General features: G+C 34.9%; 1 protein-coding gene and 1 long non-coding RNA gene across 10 annotated transcripts in view; one reads left to right on the forward strand and one right to left on the reverse strand.

Annotated features, from left to right (window-relative positions):
• LOC145942533 (dystrophin, isoforms A/C/F/G/H) overlaps positions 1–23,337 on the forward strand; it is a 429,734-nt gene that overhangs the window by 223,629 nt on the left and 182,768 nt on the right. The window lies entirely within an intron of this gene.
• The window catches only part of LOC145942537 (uncharacterized), a 38,437-nt gene continuing 32,293 nt past the window's right edge, over positions 17,194–23,337 (reverse strand). The window contains exons 3-4 of the long non-coding RNA XR_014426372.1: positions 17,339–17,495; positions 17,194–17,231 (exon numbers count right to left, since the gene is read on the reverse strand). This is a non-coding gene — a long non-coding RNA (uncharacterized LOC145942537). The remainder of the gene's footprint in view (positions 17,232–17,338; positions 17,496–23,337) is intronic.

The raw sequence follows: 23,337 nt of genomic DNA on the forward strand, positions 1-23,337 counted from the left end.
AATATTGATTTCACCATCTTTCTTTTCTCCGTTTTTAAATGAAATTATTTAATAATTAAGCCTGTAAGCAATGTTATCAAGTTTAATATTTATTGTGATATAAAAAAAAATATCTTGTCCGTAGAGCATAAAAAAACGGGATATATCGAATTCGGATATTAAAATACTTTAAAATAAATTAAGTAATGTGAAATTTATTGTTTATGACATGGATAAAAATAACTTGAAAAATTTGGCAAACTTATACGAATCGATTACGTTTTAACTATAGAACCAATGACGGGAAACAAGCGTGCGTGAAAGAATCGAGAAAAAATTGTGCGTCTCTTCCACATTGTGTAGTTCCGCGCGGCACCGAACATAATAGAATTTTCTAGGGCAAAGGATGTTGATAGTTTGCGCCATTGTACGAATGGTCGCATTTTTATACGAGAAACGATGATACTTGCTATTCAGAGACCATAACGGTGCAACATTTCCTCGGACGTTTTTGTGCTACAATGTATTTTGTCTATATATACGGAGATAGAAGTTATCTCGGTGAAATTCAATTGCTAGACCGGCGCCGAACTATATATGCATTAAGCATAAAATATTTTCTGCCTAAACCTTTTTTAAATAAAACAGTGAAGTATTAACATAATTCGGTGATTGAGCCAAAAATAAATTAAACAAGAGTTTTGGCTTATTTAATCACGATTAAACTATTTAATCAGTATTAAATTTAACAGAGTTATCAAGCTAAAAAATAATTTCTTATTTCTGAGTGATTTTAATTTCAATTATTAGCATGCCAATGATTTTTACCGGTAAAGAAAAATTGTAATATATAAAATCATAATTTTCGAAGCTTTAACATGACTAAATTTTCCGCATGGTTACTGAAACACAGTGCGCTCTTAATTAGTCGCTTGCAATAGTTGATTAGTTTCATGACCATCGACTATGAATATAGATTAAAACTCGGCTTTAGTAAGGGTCGCTTCAATTTACTGAGTACTGAACCTTAATCGAGTTGATTAACGTCCTAACTATGAATATGGCTGTTAGATTATAATTCGCTATGCAACGTAGCGTGTACGGTGTAACTTCAAGAATATCGATCTCCTTATATATGTGAGCGTTATATACATACGTCGTAACTATAATGTTATCATTAGATAATCCAAGCTGCGCACAAATTTTCGCCTAAGCGCATATGCTATATCAAATTAATTACAATTCCCCGTCACGAATCACTTAACATTTTTAATCGCGCGCCGTCTTTCTCCGATAATACCTTCTAGTCTAAGTTCCTCGCGAACTCTCATCAAATTCCATTCGCGGGAGCGGCAACACGTAGACCGGCGGCAAACTCGCAACGTAAGTAAGCAGGATGAAAGTTTCATCTTCTCGCCGGAAAAAGTGCGTCCAACTTTATCGTCCAAGTGAAACATCATTCTTCACCTTCATTTTTCATACATTTTTGATACTACCGGAGATCTTTCCTCGATAATCCGGTTAGGGATATATATTGGCTTTGAAGACGGAAACGAAAAAATTCTGACCGATCCAATCATCGGCGGGAAAGTATCGAGCGTGCAAATTGATTCCTTATGTTCGCACTTAAGTGCCTTCTTATCGAAGGTACGGATTTGGGCCCCGGCCAGCGACTATGACGAATGATTCGCGACAAGGAAAGAGCAGAAACGCGAGAATTGGTTGAGAATAAAGTTGAGCGCTTTCGACCCGTCAACAGGTCGGACTCCGCTGCCACTCTCTGTCGCCTTTCGGCAATGGCGATATGACTTTCGACGATAATGGATTCGTCGTCGACATATTTTTTTAGCGCGAGACTTACGGTTCGCTCGCTCTCAGACGGTTTCGGAGACAAAGAGAATTTATTCTCGTAATATAGAGTCGAACAAAGTTTCAGCTTATTCTTCAAATGTCATGCCTTGAAAAAGTTTTATTATGTCAAGTGATTATACTGTTGTCTTTCGAATTATTTTCTTACAATAAATTTACAATCAATTACAAGCAATTTTACTCAAGGTTTATTAATAGGTTCTTTATTTTTTAAATATTAAATTACGAATATTTATGTACACAGAATACTGTGATGCAGAGAATTTGCATATACTTGTCTCGACATTCATTTAACATGTACGTGGATTCTGTTTCTTGCTTGCATGAATAAACAAGATTTCGATATACCTCGTAATACGCATGTAACGAACGTCTTTTACGAAAATAATATAAAGGATGTACGAGACATTTTTCGTCGGAGATGCTATATCGACGTGCAATTCACGGATGCACACGAAGCGACAAGCAAAGTGCAATAGTTCGTTCTTTTCATCCATTCAGTTTTTCACGCTTTTCCCCGTGGGAAAGATACACATCGTTGTACTTGTAAGACATAATAAAAATAATTCAAGCTCGAAAAGTGAAAAGCAGAAATCAGGTCGAGTGACAAATCCTAGCTGGATTTTACGCACAGAACATTTTTTTAAAATATACTTGCCTCTTCTTTTTTTAGCCCTCATCCTCCCCGCAGTATCTCATTATCGATTCTCTTCGAAAAGCTCGAGTCTCGTCGACTTTGATCTATCGTCCGTATTGTATTAATTAGAAGTGTCACGTTTCAAAGTTACGCCCGCAAACGCCGCCGTATGCATCGAGTCGTATATGCATCGCGCTAAGTAAAGCTTCGTTTGCATGTGCATGACTCGGAGAACCAGCCGAGCTCCCTGAGATCTTGAATGGGGATCTTGTCTTCAATCCGCTGACTATACGCGACTGTACATTAGAGACTGCATAGTAAAATACCTCTGCGCTCGAGAGCAAGATATTACGAATTTGAGATACGGTGGAATTTTAGTTAACGCGATTATTGTCGAAAAATCAATTTTTATTCGACGATATAAGAAAATCCGCGATATATTTCGATGCGTAAGCCGTGCGCAATTGAAACTGAAATAGGATTAGGCGAAGCGCGATATATTTTCGGTTTGTATTCCTCGTAGGAAAGTTTTCCGTGCGAAATATTGTACGCGACATCGATGCAGTTTGCGTTACCTTACTCACGGATCGACTTTCCGCTACGGTTCAATTCAAGTGCATCGAATTTGCCCCCGATGCGTGCTCGCGAATTCGTATTCCCCCGAGGAGGGACCATCCGCGCGCACGATGATTCAGCGATAAATCATTACCGTCACCGGCGATGTTCGAGATAGTAGTTCGCAGCGGAAGATGATATAATCATCCCGCGTGTCGGAAGTTAGACCGCTCGGTCGAACCCGAAGCCAATATCAATTTCCCCGATCGCGCCGGGTTCTCGATGGCTTCGCCGCTGCAGAATGCATGAGACAATCGGAGACGCTCCGGAGTGCCTCCCCAAACAATATAAGACGAATTTCGCTCCTAACTTTCCTCGTTCGTGTTCTTCCTCGGTATGTGCATTGACGGTTGAGACGAGAACGAAGGGGATAGAAGCCGCAACCTCTTTTAAGAGAGAGAGCGCGGCTCGTAACCATTAATATGCAATAGTATAACAGCGATATTCTATAAGATGCGCCCTATAAAGTGCATCTCGAAGACTGTCAAAGGCACATGATCGTCGGATGTTTCGCAGAAGTTGCCGCCGTAAAACGATTTCGTGCTGGCTTCATCGCAGGATGCCTCGCGAAACTTCCGGCGAAACGACGGAATAAAGAGCGTTTTCTATCTATCAAAGTTACGCACATGTGTCATTGCGAAATAGCAGCTGCCTATATATTTTGTAACAGCGTTAACTTGCGTGAATCTTCTTTTAAATCGCAGGTATTGAAGTTATCGTGGACGAACGTCTATTAGTAACGTTGGCTACTTTTAATTGTATATACAACTTTTTAATACTTTCGAAGATCGATATATTTAATAATAATTTAATAATAATATAATAATAATAATAAAAAATAATTATACTCAAAAAGCAACAAAAAACATATTAACACAGTGTTTTTATTATTTTTCAAAAGTCCAGGATTTATCTGTTGTTTAATTAGAACGCGTAACGAACTATATGTAATTCTTGTAAAATTGCAAAATATTTTGTTCTTTAAAATGAATGTATTTTGTAGTTACATTGTAAATTTGTAATAGTTTATTTTTTTACTGATTTAATGTTCTTTTTTTATTTAATTGAAGAAATATTTCTACGAGAGTCTATTTTTGAATAGAAAAAAATACTTTTAAATAATATGCACATCTTGCTTAGAGCGTTTTATAAGTGTCTTCGTTTCGAGATGCCAATCATTTTTCACTAAAAATTCGAATTATATTTGCAATGTTACTACGACAAAACAGATTTAATTCATATCACAAAATCTATAATCGTTTCGTTCGAATAAAAATTCCAGGGACGTTTTTGTTTACAAAACGATTCACGAAAAGAGGTACAGAATTTTTAAAGGAAGAACTAATTAGAATATTGGACAATTAATATTTAAAATTCAATTGACGCGGTATCTGAAATTTTATAATTACCGAACCTCGGGGGCAAGCATGCAGAGCTGTTAATGCGAACGACGTGTTTTCCGGTTTCCTCTTCCCTTCTGTTCCATCCGTGGCTAATAAGGGGGTGAGGGGAGGGAAGGGGAGGAGAGTGACAGTACGCATGTTCCCTGCGAGTGATATACGCGGCGCGAATGCACAATGAGCCAACGCTAGCTGCCAGGATCGCCGTCGCACCAATCAGCCGACTCTGTGCTGCGGGCATTCATCGTCTTTCCGGATTGAAACTCAGTCCGGTAATATTTTCTCGCGAGCAAACTTGATTAAAGCGCGGCGGACCGGCCCTTTAAACGAACAAACAGTGGCTGCGACGACGACGACAGGGTGCAGCCGGTGGTTCTGCCAAGGCATCGCGGCAGGTGGCGGCGCGACGCACAGCAAATGCAATTTTATGCCTCAATTTTTCTCATTTCGCTCCTGTCGTCGCTCGCCAACCCTCCCGCCGTCCTTCCTTTCCGCCCTACCGAAGGATCCCGTCATCTTTTCCCCGCTACTTCCGCATTTTTCCACGAGGAAATAAACTCGGCAATGAAGCGAACGCGTATTTAACGCCTTCGATGTGCAATATTATCTCTCGGTCGATATTTATTCTAATCATTATTAAAAATAAACGCTCTCGTCATAAAATAGGACTTCTATGTTGAAGTGTGAGGAAAACTTTTCATTTGATTTTTTAACTCTTCGAAGTTATTTCGCGTTTCATATGTAAATAATAGAAATAAATAGGAAATATAAAAACGCAGCGTTACATCATATGCGATGAAGACTTATATAAGTCTTATATATCCTGCATCTCGAAAGGCATTTAAGAAATGAAGAAATGAGAGAACATCTTTGTATCGGAAATATCTATATGGAATTTTAATATATGATTCGTAAATTATGTAAATGACTTATTATATTATTTTGCAACCAGTAATTTACCATTAGATAGATTTGTTCAAATTTCTTTTATTCTTATTTTTTTCGGTCATTCTTTCGCACGTGTTCTTCGACCATTTGAGTATATTTCGATTGTTGTTATCGAGAATAAAGGAAAATTGCCGGGAGCCTTTGAAATGACGATTTTCTCAACTTAAGTGCCCATACACTTTCTGGAAGTCGTCTACCAGGCAGCGAGAAAAGGTTTCTCTCTCTCTCTCTCTCTCTCTCTTTCTATTTCTTCCGTCTTTTCTCCTCTCTTTCTCTTTGATACCATTAGACGATTTCTGCTCAGCCTTGAGAGAATATCCGCTATAATGTTCCCGAGACGTCATCTTTGCCGGAACAAAGTGTTCTTGTAAATGCGCCTGGTCTTATTAACGGAATGGTTTTTCCCAAGGACAGTAAGGGGCCGGGTTGTGAATGATTTTTATCTCATTATACAGCTATCATTCTCCGCTTCGAATGTGGTTCTGCCTGCATATCAAAGTGAGTCGAATAATCGGATTAACGACCTCTTAATCTAATTTCAGCATCCGCCCGTTAACGGAATGCACTTAGATCGGGTCCTGTCACTTCGTATCTCTCCGTTGCGAGAAACTGCGCAGGATCTTCCTATCGATCTGCCAGTTGTATGCAATTAAGATATGCGATCTCATGTAAAATTCGCATAACACATATACATATTCATACGCACACATACGTTTATATTGATTTGCAGAAAATCGTACGTCCCAAGTGATTTCCATTTTTGTACATAGAATATTCAATTGTTTTTTACATAAAAAAACAAAACGCGTATGAATTTATATTAAATCGAACGATCAATAATATCGATTAAGCTCGTTTCAGCGAGATCTTTTCTCACTGCAGGCCGACAGAAAAAAAATGCCCGAACGGGCAGTGGAATTAGCTTGACACAGATTAAACGTTACCTCTCATTGACATTTGATGAGTCGTTGGCGAAATTAATGCCACCGGAAAGATAGAGATACTGCAGTTCGCTGCATCGATATATCGGTATATGCAGATGAGCATGCACAATGAACGGCACAGTTGGACGGATTCCAGGCGTGCGCTAAGTCGACGATATCGACATCGATGTTATTTTTTCGTTACGTTCGTGCAAATTCGCATTAATCTTCGAATAATACGCTAATTTAATTCGCACATCTTTGACAGATATTTTTGACATATCCTGCTTTCATGTTTATAAATTTATTATCTTTTTTCCTTTAACATAGATTTATATGCCATATTCATCACTGATGCAAATTGATAATTGATTTTTATTTAATTTGGTAATAATTTAATCCAATAAAATTCGGAAATACGAAGCTATTAAGCGTTTCAAGATTTCTTTAGTGTTTCATGGAGACAAAAAGATTCATCTTATATACAAGTCGTGAAATTTATTACGCGACACACAAAAAGGACTTAAAGTGTACTTTGATCACAAAGCTTTTTTATTATTTCAAGATTTACAAATGATATAATAACGCGTTGCAATAACGCGGAGACCAGCATTTTTTTTTTTTTTTTGCTTTCAAGTGTCGCATATTGCCAGCATGATACCGAGGACCATTTTAACGTACCGTCATCTTTCGGCTGCTAGTCCACTCTTTTTTCTTCCGGCCATTGTACGCGCAACGTGAGTGCATACGAGTGCACGCAGAAACCGACAGAAAGCGATGGAAGGAGAGTCATAGGATTTAAGCTTGAGAATGTTACATGACTATGATGGTCCGTTGCATATTTCAAGATTCACGAGCGCACCGATATTATACGCGAGGAACGTGTAACTCATACATGTACATTGTGAAAAGCACACATGTGTATGTGTATGTTACTCTCGCTTCCTGTAAAACCTCTTTATCGTCTTTCTAACTTCACCATTAAATTTATTAGCATCATAATTGATGTATGGTGTAGATTAGTTAATAATGCTTTTATAGATTTTCGAACTTCTCAAAAAATGACAAAAGACATTTAAATAACTGCAACTACGATCTCATGTTGGATATTGTTTGTCTAGAACATTATTTCCGCAGCAAATGATATGTACAATGTTTAAATGACTTTTGTCTGAATCGAAATTAAATATTATTGTTGTCGCATTATCATAATTATAACTGATTTTGATAGTCAATAAAAGGAGATCTCATTGATACTACAAATCACAGAAATATTTGACATGAATTATTCTTGTACAGAAGACAATAATCAAACTTTATTTGCGCGGAATTTGCATCAATTGGCAAACAACACTACATGAAAATACCGTTGAAGAGTTAAATAATAAAGAGTTAAACGTATATTGTCAAATTTATGAGAACCGATTTCAATAAAATGCTTTCTCGCGCGGATTTAGCATCGCAAATGTGATCATTTTTTTATGCTTTTATATCGTTACGTGTAACGTGGTTGTTTCCTCAGGCTGTAATATCTTTTTCTTTGTTACAGGTACGTAATCGATTTTTCATCACGATTTTTCCTCCACATTCTCTTGCTGTTGTCGGTGAGTCTCTCTTAAGATAATGTTTCATAATCAACTTGATGGCCCGACTATCCCGCTAATTAATGGGGTACAATAAAGGGGAAGCGCAAGGAAAGCGTTCGAATATCGAAAAACATTTAATAAATTAATCTCCTTTATATCTATAGTTTTGCAATTTATCGACACGAAAAATACAAGCTTCCTCATTTTTCAGTTTTTTATACATACTATTTAGTTATTTATTACGGATATATGCACATGATATATTAGCTTTAATTTCAAAATTTCATATATTTAATATTACAGCTCATCGGATTTCAATCTAGATAGCTGTGATTAATAAAAATATGATATATGAATCATAGAAAAAATATTATAATTTAAAATCTTAAGTTTCATAATTTTTGATCAAATTTTTAATGACAATATATATATTCTGCCATAGTTCATGTTTTCTTTTACGTTCGTTACAACAATATTTATATATAGATAGTCTCGCATCAATATCTCGAAACTTGATTGCCGGATGTGGTCGACCTGACGTGTCGTATCACCTTTTAGAAAGACGCGCGAGGTCGATGGTACTCGAACGCGAGGACAAGATATCTCATCCCTACGACTCTTTCGTTCCCTTTTGCCGTGCAGTCCTTGGAGGCAACCCTGTCCTATTGACCGCTGCGTCTACCGTGCCACTTCATGACAATGCATTTCCCATTCCATCTATCTGCTTTTCGCGCGAGAAACCGGAATATCGTCGATAAAATATTAAGAACGGATGAACGTGTCTATATAGAACAGTTCTATGAAAAGAACATTTAAGCAAGTATAAGGATTATCATTCCCCCCACGATAGGAAAATTAATTAAAAATGCAGAAGCGAGAGATGAGATACAAATCATCTTCAGTTTTCTACTCAAAGATAATTTATCTCTTCTCATCTGTAGAGGAATGTCAATAATGTTTTCCTCTCTTTATTAAAAGCAATTTATGACACAAAAATTGTCATTATTTTTTTCAAGAAAATGAAGGCTTTAAAAGATATATTATTTTTCTTAAATTTATAGAGTATACTAATCTTACTTTTTATATTAAATTTATTTTATAAATACATATTTCTGATTTACGTTTTAAATTTTTATTGCTTTTTTATCTTTATTCAATGATTATTTTTTGAATGAATTTATGTAATTTTAATTTATTATTATTTTATATTTGACTAACTTTTTTTTTCTTTTTTTATTACGCGCAAACGACCAGCATATTACTTGTGAAATTAAAACGATTATAAAAATAAACAAAGTTAGATTTTTATGTATTTTAGCATGATTTAACACTCGGAATGTTTACTTTTTTAATGATAAAAATTTGAAAAATTGTGCATACATGAACTTGTGCACGAGATAAAAATGCTCAACGGAAATTATAATGTTAAAAGAGTAATTGGCCGTGACAGAGATTTTCCATCCTCGAGATAACTGCGGAGCTAATTCTCAAGGAAAGAATTGACGTGGAAAGGCAGCTTGACGAAGGGGCATTTAAACAATGTAATTTGTCGGTTCTGGCACAGCGGACGCCATTAATTCACAAAATTAGCTGGATAAATCGAGAAACGGAAGCGGTAGAAATCTTCGAGTGGATATAACAGCCGGCCACCGGGGCGAACGATTCCAAAGAATGCTCAGCAACCGTTATTGGTTCGAAGAAAATGCCGAATCACCGCGCCTTCAATGCATTCTTTCGATAGATGAGAAATTTACTTTCTTGCAGTTTAGATAACCAATTGAGGATGTACGATAAATCGTGGCTATACTTGAAAGTTACAAATGAAACTCGTCGTACAATAAATTAACCCGTGCTCTAATTACCCGATTGTCCGCGCGTACATTTTACAATAATATTGTAGCAAGCTTCGCAATTATTAAGTTCATTAATATTGCTTTTATCCGCTTTAGCTCTTGTCTGATTTATTATTTAGAACTCACGATCAGAGAGATTATGCAAGATTATTCGTAATCAATACACAGTTTTTCCTAGATCGAGCTAAGACTTAATATAGAGGAATTTTCTTATCTAGTAGGCAAATGAAACAATATCCGATATTCCGGTTATTTTAATAGGCAAAACTTTATATAATGTTAAATAATTTTGCAATTTCGTGCACTATATTAATAATGCATTGCAATTAAAATTATGATTTGCTTTTTTATCATAAAACTTGCGTAACAAGTATTACACTGAAAAAATTATTACAAATTATTTGTTAATTTTTTAAATATTTTTTAATATTAAAAAGAGATTTTTAAATATTTATAGAATAAAAAATACTCGGTCAATTATTGGTAAATTAGTGTTGAAAAGTTTGGAATTCTGTTTCGTGTAATCTAAGCTTGAAGTGCGAGTGTATGGTTTCCTATCAGGATTTCAAACACATATCGTGAATTCATTTATGATACACGGGTTATACGGGTTTTTAATTGGGTTCTTCGCACGAGGATTTTAAGTATCAAGAGCTTGCAAGAGTAGTAAAGTAAATTAACCACTTGTTATACGAACGGTCGTCCTACGTCAAACGCTACTTTAATGTCATTTCGGTGCAGCAGAAATTAAAGCCTTAGAAGGGCATAAACGTTTTTCAACGACGCAACGTGCGCGCAACCTGTTACCTTTTATGACATTGGCGTTCACGAACGATGGTGTTAAAAATCTTCTCCGTGTTCGTTTGATGTTCAATCTCACACGCGCGAGATCAATATGATTTCGGATTTATTTTATTTTTCGCGACGTTTTTTTTCTTTCAGTTGGTCTTTAATTTTTTGACGTTCCGAAAAACCGATTTTCGTAGAATGTTTCGGATTTCTGTTTTATTATTTTCAAAGATTTAAAAGTACACGCAAAAAAAAATAGAAAGAATTGAAAGATATATCCTTCGAATCCCGTTCTCTATCCGTATTCTTATTACAAATTATCCGAAGACACAAAACTATATATCAAATTCTGGTTGTTTAATTTTGCTTTTTCGGTATCTCCGCGAAGGCAAATCGAATTACAACTAGAATTCTCCGGTATATTCTATATAATGATCAGATACGACGGGGCGGGGATTTCGCGGACCGAAGAGAACGATACGGGGAGTAGAATTTCCCTTGGCTATAAATCCCTATTTCAATATCCACACGGAGATAATTAATGTCAGCGCGCGCAAGTGTGGGTGCGCGATTTTCTCCCGACGTGTGTGCACGATATGTATCGTGCAGCGAAGGCGCCATAGGCGACGGCATAGTACGTGTCGATTCTCGTTCGATTTTACGTTTCGAGTAGTCGTCGGACGGCGACTTCTCCAGCGGGATTGAAATTAATTTGCCCGGCGTTTTATAATACAATCGCGGCGCGGGACCGATCGTGTACAGCGATTTATAACGGCAATATTCCGAAACGTGTAACGGAGCAAAGGCGTCAGAATGAACGATGAACTAATATGCGAAACGAATTGCTGGTCTCGTGACCCTCTCTCATTGTCGCAGAGTCGTGTACGAATACCTAATATACTATGTTGAGAGATCCACGAGATTTTTTTCTATGCACTTTTTTCCGGGCAATGTGCTTTTCGCAGGTCTCGTCACTGAATGTGCTGTCAAATATTTTATATTATTGATTCCTATCATAATTAAATCCTTTTATTAACTTTTTTTATAAAAAATATTTTAAATTACAAAAGAAAAATTTGGTATACGCATATTTACAATTATTGTAATAAAATGTATTAAAAGTCTCTTACATCTCTTTGCAGTTATGCATTAGGAGCATTCATCGAGCTTTCAGCCATATGTTATCGATATTACTCTATTAATTGAAAAATAGACAACTGAATAATCTTCTTCATATTGATTTAAACTTGCATATTGTGTATTAAAAGTTATAACTTTTTATTTTTAAATATTTATTAAATTAAATGCTTTATTACTTCAAACTATTCCACGTAGATATCTAACTATTTCTATCGTTAAGATATAGTATATAGACTTGGTATTTTACATGAAAAATCTCGATACTACAACTCGCGAAACTAACAATAAAATAACATCTTGATTCTATTGCTTGAAGTTTTATACAACGTCGAGTATTTCTTCGTGCTTTAACTTTTTGTAGTTTACTGCAAGTTTGGAATGACATTGTACTTTTCTTTTACAATCACAAGACATCGGTTAAAAACGTTTTTTATGAGATGAGATTTGTTTCGTGTCATCGCTTTAATCACTTAAAGCGACATGAATGTCATATATTTTACTGGCAAAACTATTATTTTTCCAACAAATCTTAAAGCTTGCGGTTGAAAAGACCGACAAAGAGCCACAATGTTTGTAATTTAATCAAGCATTAAAGTGCTTGCGTTGTTTCTACATGTGTTGCAGTAATAATAATTGGAGCGAAATTGAAAAATAAAACATCTTTGTCAGTTTTATAACATAACGAATGCGTGTGTTTTCATACTTTATTCTACCTATTCTGTAACTCCGACGGACTATATTTTATTTTGCTGTTCTCTATTTTTTTTCACGTTTCAACCCTCCGCAGTCTATTGTAACTTTAGAGTGACACATTTTACTTTTATTTTTATTTCGGACTATTTTCTGTTGCTATGCGGTAGTGGAGTAGCGTAGCTACTCGGCTTTAACGTTACAATACGAGAGCCACCTCTTGTTGGTTACTTTTATCCTCTTGGAGTATCCTAGCTTCTGCCATGAAACGCTGCGCAAACAATTTAATACAGTATATACATCTCGTAGCGGTCGCATTAAGTTAATCTCTTTTAATAATTAAGATAGAGACATGAATAAAGAATATATTCTTTTTCTTCATGTTTAATTATTGCTTTCTTACAAACATGATATTAATATACAAAAGTAGTTAGTAATCAAATCGTGATACACTGAAAATAGATAAAACCTATAATTGCTACCGTTGTTCTGTGTCGTCAATTTACATATATTAGTTATTTGAAGAAATACTGACGATCGAAATTGAAATGACTACTACTACTGTCCATAAGCAACGTTATTATATTAGTGTTTGAAAAAAATATATATGATAAACATACATAAGCCAGAGACAGTTGAAACTCGTTTGAAAATGCACGAACAAAAATTAATTAGTTAGTTTATTATTATAAATATTTGTCTTGTGCTAAATCTGAGAAAAATTAATCTTTTTTAATTAAAAAAAAAAATTTTTTTTTTAAATTTATTTAGTTATGTGTGATATTTGATGTCTCGTATCTAATTAATTTTATTACATATATTTCCATTATATAATCACAATATGGCGAATACGGTTTTTTTTTTTATACAAGCCATGTGTAGGCGAATGATTTTCTTGCGGTTTTGATATAATCGGCGAGCGACGAAAAAAAAACTGACTATTTTTGGTTACTGTAATTCCGTGTGTAGCGAAATAACAGCAAGCGCTTCGCATAAAACACCACGACGAATTAGCGGATCTCATTGTCATTCGGATGAACGTACAGCATCCAATGGAGGATTACGAGCGTTTAATGTTTATCAACTTCTCGTTGGCACGCCAGTATTATCTTGTTAGTCGTTCACGACATCACGAACAAATTGCCCGGTCATCGCGCGCGATCAACGATTAATTGATCTAACAGCATTAAATTGATAGATTAAGTCTACGTGACAACAGTTTTAGTTAGGTGATATAATTGCGCCGTTCATTAAGATCAAAAACGTTGCAGCAAATGTTCATTGCATAATTAACATTGCTTATAGATGACACATTCATATAGAATACTTGATTAATTCAGTTTTAAAACATTTATTTTTATTTCAGAGATAATTTTCAGATTAAAAATATTTGTCTATTAATGTTAATGATATCGAAGGGTTATGTAGGCAACTTTGAAACATCTTAATTGACAAAGGTGTCTATCTAGCTCATTAACAAGTTTCTAAAGCATGTCTTCATAACGCTACTCTATCTTCCTGTTAGTTCTCAGTTGCGGAGTTGCATAATTGATTGATTAAATTGTGGTGCTTTCATGATTATAATTAATGCATATTGATTATCTAATGGCAAATTTTATTAGAACGTATATTAAACTCATTATTGTGTTTGTATATTCGTATGTAAATATCATTCATATCTAAATGTCATATTTATGTCATCTTGCGATACAAATTTACGTAGTCTTGTTGAGATAATTAAATAATCGGGAATGTTAATTTTTTTCTGAAAAATTTAGTTATTGCGAAACTTTGCTATTTAATCAGGAGGCTTTTAGGCACTAATGCTCAACGGGATACGTTACATATATTACTCTCCAGAGACGTATATCGAAATATGCAGAGCCAAATACGACGATGCTTTTTCAGTGGCGAATTTGCAATTTAGATTCGACCGGCCGTGCCATATGGCGATAAATATTTCACTGAGAGGGAAACATTTCGCTCGGATTGAACGGGTTAATCAAGAAGAAGTGTTTGGAAATATGGACAATGTCGATAGGATAAATAGTTTAAAAATTTTTAACTCATATGGCGCCACGCTGTTAAATCTTAAGATATTATTATTTTCTTAAGATACACAATATCTGATTATTTTTCTCGTCTCAAATAATTAATTTGAGTTTTAACGCCGTCAAAGCGTTAAGCATTACATAATACGCGCAAACGAAATAATGATGCACGTATGTGTTCTTCGCTTTCTTTCTTGAAAATTATACGATTTCAATGAAACTGAGGTAACGCTTAGTGCACGCACTCTCAGTGAATAATATTGCTTTTCCATTTTCACAGCTTAACTGACGAATAGTATGTACGATCATGTCTTGAAAATTTTCTAACGAGAAAGTCAGGAAAATTTTATTCATCATCAAAAAGTTATATTAAACGAATAATTTTTTTAGGTTTTGTTTTCAAACGTAAAATGTAATTTTTTAATTTTTATTAATGAGATAGTATATTATGCCAAAGATAATTTTAAATAATTGTATATCTGCTAAATTCTTATATCGTGAATATAGCCAATTTGTAGACGATGAAGGTGTAGTTCTAATTCTATTATAAGTTTAATAATATTTCTTAATACGAAAGTATTTTTTTTTTCTTATCGGTTTCGCTACGTTAATAAAATAAAATGATCTATTATTAATTTTTGATTTAGTTTTCTTGAGCAAAGTGTAATCCATTTTGCTAAATTCCTAGCGCAGGTGAACGACATTGAGAGAAAAAGACATTGGTATCGACAGACTTGTAGACACTTGTAGCTCGATTTCCTAGATACGTGACGCTCTAATAGCCCTTCTAGCCAAACCGACCAGGGTAGTTTACGGCTCGAGCAGACGCCACGACGTCCGTACTCATTTAGCCTCTCGAACAGGATACTCGATCCATCGAGCGTGTTTTCTCCTCGTTCGAAAAAAGAACGAGTATCGCGGCGTACCTCTTTATTCGCCGGTCTACCTTCACGAAGGAAACTCGCCCATCTCTACCCTTCTGTTTCCCGAGGATATATCGTTATCTCGGAGACAGAAATCCGCCGTTGGTCGTTTGCCGCTTCTTGAAACTCACGTGCCTGTTTTATTTTTCCCCGGCCCTGCACGCTCTCCTTGCTTTTGATATCGTCGCTTCATGCTTTCGTTTTGAATCTCGTTTTTTAATCCTCGCTTCTTTATGTCTCCAATTTGTGCATCATTTTTCCCTCCGCAATGAGAAATTTATTTTTACTTTGCGCGATTCCCTTTTTCCAAGTGCCTATTTTGATTTTTCTCAACATTTTTATTATTTATTTTTTAATGGTTGCATTGCATTTTCTTAACTTTTTTCAGAAACGAACATTTTCGTTGATTTTCAATCATACGATGAAATTATGCTTATAGTCTTCTGTTCTTACATTTTTGTTTTTTCAATTTCCGCCAAAGCTGATGAAATAAAACGGGGTCGCAACTTTTTCTTTTAAAGTTCTACATTTTGTTTCTTTTTCTGGTTGCTTTTTCATTGTTTATATGAGATTTAAAGAACGCTACATAAAACTTCTCTTGCTTTTTCAAGTTTCTTTTGTCAAAAAGTATTTCGGCAAGCGGAACAACTGTCAGTCGTAAAAGCGAACTTGTCTCTCGCTCCCCTCAATCAAGACCGTTGGTCTTTCTCAAGAGCGTATCGTTACTTTGAGAAATTTGTTGACCGGACGTTGACGTTGCCGTGTCCCTTTTCTTGCGCACAAGAGTTTTATTTCCTTCCTAGATTTTCATTCCTTCAATATTTCGGGCCACAACTTTTGTCATTACCCTCGCTATTTCACTATACTTTCTCGCAGGTCTCGCATTAATTTTGTCGACGTTCGTCGCGATGGTAAAATTTCAGTATGTTTTTTCGAAACAATTTTATCTATCCATAACTTTAAGAGAAAATACGCGCAAATTAGGAGGCGTATATTCACGGAAGAAAAAAATAGAACTTATTTTATCTACTTCAATTTTCTCCTTCTCTCTCTCTTCTTTCTCTTTCTGAAAGTTAGTTTAGTTCTATATACGTATCCTTTTCTAAAAAGGATATGTAAAGTCGATACTTGCATATATCGAAGTTTATTGTTGTCGCTTTTCCTCGATACTCATTGGCTGTCAAGATTCGCGTTGTGCGTTATATTCGTAGCATCGAGAGGCTGTCATCGCGAGAGTTAACAGTTTGACAGTTTGTTCAAAATAAAATTAAATAAAATAATAATATTAGTTTTAAATAATATATTATAATATACCTTATCCGCGCGATTAATATTTTTTGACAGAAATCAGCTGATAACTATCAAAAATATTAATCGAGTTTAAAGTATTATAACATATTATTTAAAACTTAAAATATTATTATTTTATTTAATTTTATTTTGAACAAACTGTTAAACTACTAATCTTTGCGATGACAGCTTCTCGATGCTACGAATATAACGCACATCGAAACAGTTAATCAGCATCGGAAAAGATGCAGCAATACTTACAAGAATCGACTTAACGTGCCTTTTTTAGAAAGGGATGTTATAATATTTTAAATTCGATTAATATTTTTGACAATTATCAGAGCTGATTTTTGTCAAAAAATACTAATCGCAGATAAGATATTATAAGATATTATTTAAAACATATGTTACTATTTTAATATTTTCAATATATTATATATACCCCCCCCCCCCCATTACCGCTATAGAAATATTATAAAATAAACAATTTCTCACTCACCGATACGTGCAATAACGGAGTTGTACGCAGCACATTGATCTGAAAACAAAATATTCAAATTATGTATATACATAATTGTGTCGAATAGTGTGTGTCGAATATCTCATAAACAATGCAGTTTAGAAAAAATGTTTTATTTTGCATACCTCATAGTTGCCCCGATGTCGCCCGATGCCTCCCCGGGCCTCCTCCTTCTCTCTTGGTCCATGGTAGCACTCTCGACACTCGCGAAAATACGAATAATTACGATCGCCCGATACTTTACACGGCACTCCCGACACGACGCGTGAATCGCAATGCTACCTGTAACAAATAAAATACATACATATATTAGAATAATCTTATTATTTCGCATTATAACATACACAATATAAATATGTTAAGATTTAACGATAGATATATCCACGAATCGCAACACATTCGCGCGCGCGAAAACAGATTAAGTTGGGTTATGTTGGCAAGAGATTTTGCATCCAATTTTTCGCGAAATATGCGTTTCGAACAATTACGACTACATATTAACGTTGAAATTATGATATGCGATTGATGAATATTACAATACAAAGGTTAGAAATCGTTTCTAACGATTATGCTTACTAATTAATCACAGCGGGACGCAGCTCGAACTGCCTGATACTCGCGGCGTTTCGGTAATAGCCGAGGCTACAAACATCGGCAACTTCACTCTAATAGCGCGCGCGCGATACTATATGCATGACTTAATATTAATAATTAATTAAAACTCGAAGGAGATTCGTTCGAAAAGATATAGCTTTAGAAAGAAAAAATATTAATCGAGAATAAGGTATTATAACATATTATTTACAACATATTACTATTTTATACCTTTTACCATATTATTATTTTAAAATTTAATTAGCAAATTATAAAACATACACAATATAAATATAAATATGTAAGCTAGAATATTTAATTAGCAAATTTTCGCTTTATTAATATTTTTTGACAGAAATCAGCTGATTAAAGCGTTAATTTGCTAATTAATTTTTAAAATAATATGTTATAATACTTTAAACTCGATTAATATTTTTGACAGTTATCAGCTGATTTCTGTCAAAAAATATTAATCGAGAATAAGATATGATAACATATTATTTACAACATATTACTATTTTAATTTTTTAACATGTTATTATTTTAAAATTTAATTAGCAAATTAATGCTTTAATCAGCTAATTTCGGTTAAAAAATATTAATCAAGTTTAAAGAAACTTTATATTATTTTTAAAAAATATCATTTTTATAACATAAAACTGAAGAATGGCGCGCGCGGAGCGCGCGCTTGTGTTGTTCTAGTATATTATATATAACATGTTATGTTGATTTAGTAGAATTTTACGTCAATAAATTAAAAATATATTGTATGCATTTTCGATAAATAACACATACATAGAAAAAAATACATAACGCATATTAATATTCTGCAAGAATAAGCGTTATCTCTTTTCTCAGAGTTTACACTTTATTTAAATGTCTTTAACTTTGAGATCCGCATTTTAAATGAAGTTAGTATATCGTGTGGATAAAACTTTTTGTAGCGACTACGAAAAAATATCGATATTAAATACAAAGTCAATTTATTTATCTACCGCGAGTTCGTGCCTATAAAGAGAAAAGTTTGAAAAGTCTTTCATTGAAAGAGAAAAAAAAAACAGAAAAGAATTCAAATGAAATTAATCACGTACAAATTGTAGCGCCCGAGTTCTTATAATTCCTGAAATAAATCCATTTTTTGAATACTGCTTTGAAGCGCCAAACGATCAGATAGGAATAATATAATACTTTGAATGAAATTTTCTTTTAACTTTTTGAAGCAATATTTTTTACATAACTAGGGCAACAATTTCAACCATGTTCTCTCGTATACCTAACAACGTTGTATCGGAGAATGTTCGACTATAAGCCTTGACATTCATCTTTCCGCGGAAAATAATCGGGCCATCAAAAGATTCATTTTACAAACTCAACAACAAATGTACACATCGAGTGCAGGCTCGACGATACGTGCACCTATAATCGGATTGCAGCAGATCGATCTACGACTGCGAACGTGCCACCGATTGGCGACGATAACATTTTTTCGTGAAAAAGCTGTATCACCGATAAAACGCGTGTACAAGCAATAGTTCGTGTTTTGTATAGGATACATGTTTCATTACATGCAAATATGTATTTTAACGAAATTCTACCTTTATTTTTTGTGAAAAATTATTTTATCTTGTTTGCTTAATAACGTAATTTATTAATCTTTTAAGAGAATTTTTTATTATTAATTGATGAAAAAAAAGTTACCAACTTTTTTTTATTTAAAGAATCTGGATGCGCTTTTACACATTTTTAGAAGCATGAAATATAAATTACAGATAAAATTTACGAATATTTTTAATAAAATAACGATGAAATTCAATTTCCTAGCAATTCTATGACTTTACCTCTTTGATAATAGCAAGAGTCAATATTATTATATTTGCTGAAATAGATAGGAGATAATGAGAGATATACATTCTTTCCATACACGCGATTATAATTAATTAAAGTCGATGATTCTGTTATTATTCGATCAACTTGATATAATTTCGTTAAACTCGTGTCTGCGTACTTTGGAAAGCATAATTGGTCGCCCACGGAAATGCGCGCGAGCGGCAAAGCGTTGTTGCGATCGTGACTGCGATCGGGTAAAATCATCGGATGTACCGTGGCATTGATCGACCATCACGGTGATCCTTGGGAGAACGAGAAAGCCGAGAAACCCCCTTTGATTATCCTCGTGCCAGTCTGCAGGGCAACGTCTCTGTACACGCTCATTTGCATCGGTAGCCTTTCGCGCGTTTTCCGCGCAGCGCAAGCCTTCCCTCCGTGTCGATGCGCATTAAACCGGCGAGGTTCTAGTGGCGAAACGGGATCTGGGAATAGACTGTTGCTGCATGGATTTTGCATTTCCCCGAGAGTGTTCTGGGCCACGTTTACGCTGCATAGCTTACGTGGTTGCTCGTGGCGTTGGTGGACTAAAAGCAACGACCGAAGTTTCGAACCGACTGATGATTACATTCCTTGACGTTGCATCCCTCTCTCGTATTCCGGGAAGTCAGTTATGGAAAATCGTTAATCGCGCTAACCGCGATTCTATTCCATTCTCGTTTGATTGAATTCCGAAATTTAAACGTCCCTTTCTCGACGATCTGTTGTGCTTGTCTCGCGCGAGAAAATAATATCGGGGATTACTTCCCCGTATTATTTCCCGCGATGGCTACTGTGTCGTCAACGATGCACGTGTAACGCGATATATTCGCGGGATATTTATTTACACATGGCGAAATGTGAACATTTCGGGTTGATGCGTATTCAACGTATTATATACGATATTCATTCCCTTTAAATTTTTAGACCGTGCGGGATAAACAGACGGATAAGCATTTCGACGAGCGAATAAATAATTGTTAGATTTTTTAAACTATCGTTAATTCGATGAGAACTGAGAGAGAGAGAGAGAGAGAGAGAGAGAGAAAAAGATTTATTCAGCAAGTTGTATCTGCGTATAGGATATAGCGCGAAAACGTTCTCACGTGACACAGAAATGCGTAACTCTTCTATCGTAAACTGAATAAAATTCGTAAAATTGAAGAGTACAAAATGAATTAGTTTTTTTGTACTCACTGAACGCTCACGAATACGTTAGCTTCCTGTAAATGCAACAACTGCACAGTTTTCGCTTCTGACTGGGAAAAGGGTATCGATGCGATTGATTGCATTCCAGTGAGGCTTCTGTCCGATCCGTTGCAAAGTTCGTTACTGAAAATCACTGGTTCTATTGAATTTTTTTTCTATATGTGACGATCTATTTTATTAAATTTTATTAAATTTTATTTGATATCGGCATTTATATATTCACACGAATTATAAATATAAGAGAGAGAAGAAAAAGAGAATGTGCACGTGAAATTTTTTTTGATAATATTTCATCAGTAAATAAATCGGAACTGCGTTAAAAGTATCATTAACACGTTATTTACAAACTGTAAAAATACGAGTATGTTTAATTAAATCAGCGCTGTTTTTAAAATTTAAACAATAATATGATTATATAAGATATGATTAGAATTTTTATTATTATATTTTTTATCGATATTATAAATATTATATTCGCGGGCAATATATTTTATAACACGTTATTTGAAATTATTGCAATACTTAAATGAAAATATGTATATTTCTTGTTTAATATTAATTAAATTTGTAAAAATTATATGTGCCACTGCAATACAAAGAACACGCAATAAATTTAGATGCATATTCTATTTTTTATATGTTTATTATATAGATTATTATCAAGTAATTATCAAGTGTGTTCTATATACACTTATATATGTATAATATATATAGCAGTAGTAGTAAAAAAAACAACTATACTTATTATTTAACTTGATTATTTAAAAATTTTGGGCTTGCATAAATTTTCTTTGTATGTTTCTTCAAAAGACATTGCATAGTTTCTTTCAATATATTGTTCATGCATTTATTTGAGAACCTGTTTTTCAATAGTACTCGGTTCTAATTTATAAACAATGCTGCAGCGTTATTTCCTATGATAAACAAAGGGATGATATACTGATGAATTCAATAAAATACAATCTTTGCAGTACATTTATACACCAGCAGAACAAAACATTATACAGATGAGAGACACAGAGCTATCGTACAGTGAAATGGATTAATTTTGTTGTAGAATTTGCCATAAAAATTTCGTGACAATTTACGGAGAACAGATGTTCTATTTTTAATTAAATTTTATTGCACGTTATAATTTTATATTATGTATATTCTCTAAATTGAATTATTACGTATTATGCGCGGTAATGTGCACAGGCAACATATTTTTATCCATTATAATTAACCCGTGTAATTTTGTCCATGTACGAGCCGCGCAATTGAAAGTAGGTTAATTATATATTGTTATTTCAACATCGTAAATTTTACAATGTTGAAACATTTCCAAACTTTGCAGTCTCTGATCGGCCGGTATCGGTTAACTAAACCGAGAGTACGCACGCATTCAAAGGCATCAGTCTACCTCAAACGTTGATTGAATTTGGAAATTCCGCTTGTCGATATTGCATTTTCTAGATCGTGCGTATACTGGTCCAAATAAGCAATTAAATTATCAGAAATGAGAAATCGTTCGAATTCTGTGATAGTTTCGATCGTTAAGTGAAAAAGTGCAGTGAAATGTGTCGAGAATTTTGTAGAAAATTGTTCTAGTAACCAACAATTATCTTGATATTCTTGGATCGTTTTCTCTCTTAATTGTATTTCTGACCGATCGATTGTATCTTAACAATCTTAACAATCTTAATATTCTTAATTTTCACAAATCTAGTTTAGATTCTCACAGTTATCTGTCGCAAACTTTCGCAAGCTCTCGTTCCTCATCTTCTTGATAGATAATGCCCTAGTGTTCTCGAAATAAATATATACAGCAACAACAACAACAATAACATTGACACTAAAGGAGTCTCCGCGCCTCTCCGAGTTGCCGCTTTTCTTTAATTCGTTCTAATTAGCGCAAACCGGCGTTAACGAAGGTTTCACTTCCGCGGGAATTAATTAAGCCGGTTTCCGAACTTTGCCAGCGGTGGCCGCAAGTGGGTGGTGGTGGTGATGTGATGGCGACGGGGCGATGATGGTAGCGGCCGAGCTCTCACTTCGCATAAAACCCCGGAGAAGGAAGAAAAAGGAACAGTAAAGGCGGCAGGGGCCGCCCCACTGAATATTCATGTATTGTAATCAACCCCTTGCGGACTGTGGGCCAGACATATACCGCGCCCGGGCACGTACGTATGAGCACGCACGGACTATTCTCTCATCGCGCCTCCTCCAGGCGGCCGAGCGCGCATGCCGATGTTTTCCACGTTGCACTTTCCACGGTGCTCTGATGGAGTTAAGAGGCCGCAATCAACGCACGGTGTACAATGCAAGCACTGGAGCCCTGGTGGTGTGGACGGTGCTCATTAATTTTCTCGCGTATCGCGACGGGACAGCAAATTTAATCGCTAAGTTCCATTCCGCATCGCAAGTGTTTAAATGAGCGCTACTGTTTACACTTTATACGCGAATGTTACGTTTCTAT

The sequence above is a fragment of the Prenolepis imparis genome, unplaced genomic scaffold (assembly GCF_030444845.1).
Source record: "Prenolepis imparis isolate NDT839.2.m4 unplaced genomic scaffold, iyPreImpa1.0 SCAF_11, whole genome shotgun sequence".
Taxonomy (NCBI): domain Eukaryota; kingdom Metazoa; phylum Arthropoda; class Insecta; order Hymenoptera; family Formicidae; genus Prenolepis; species Prenolepis imparis.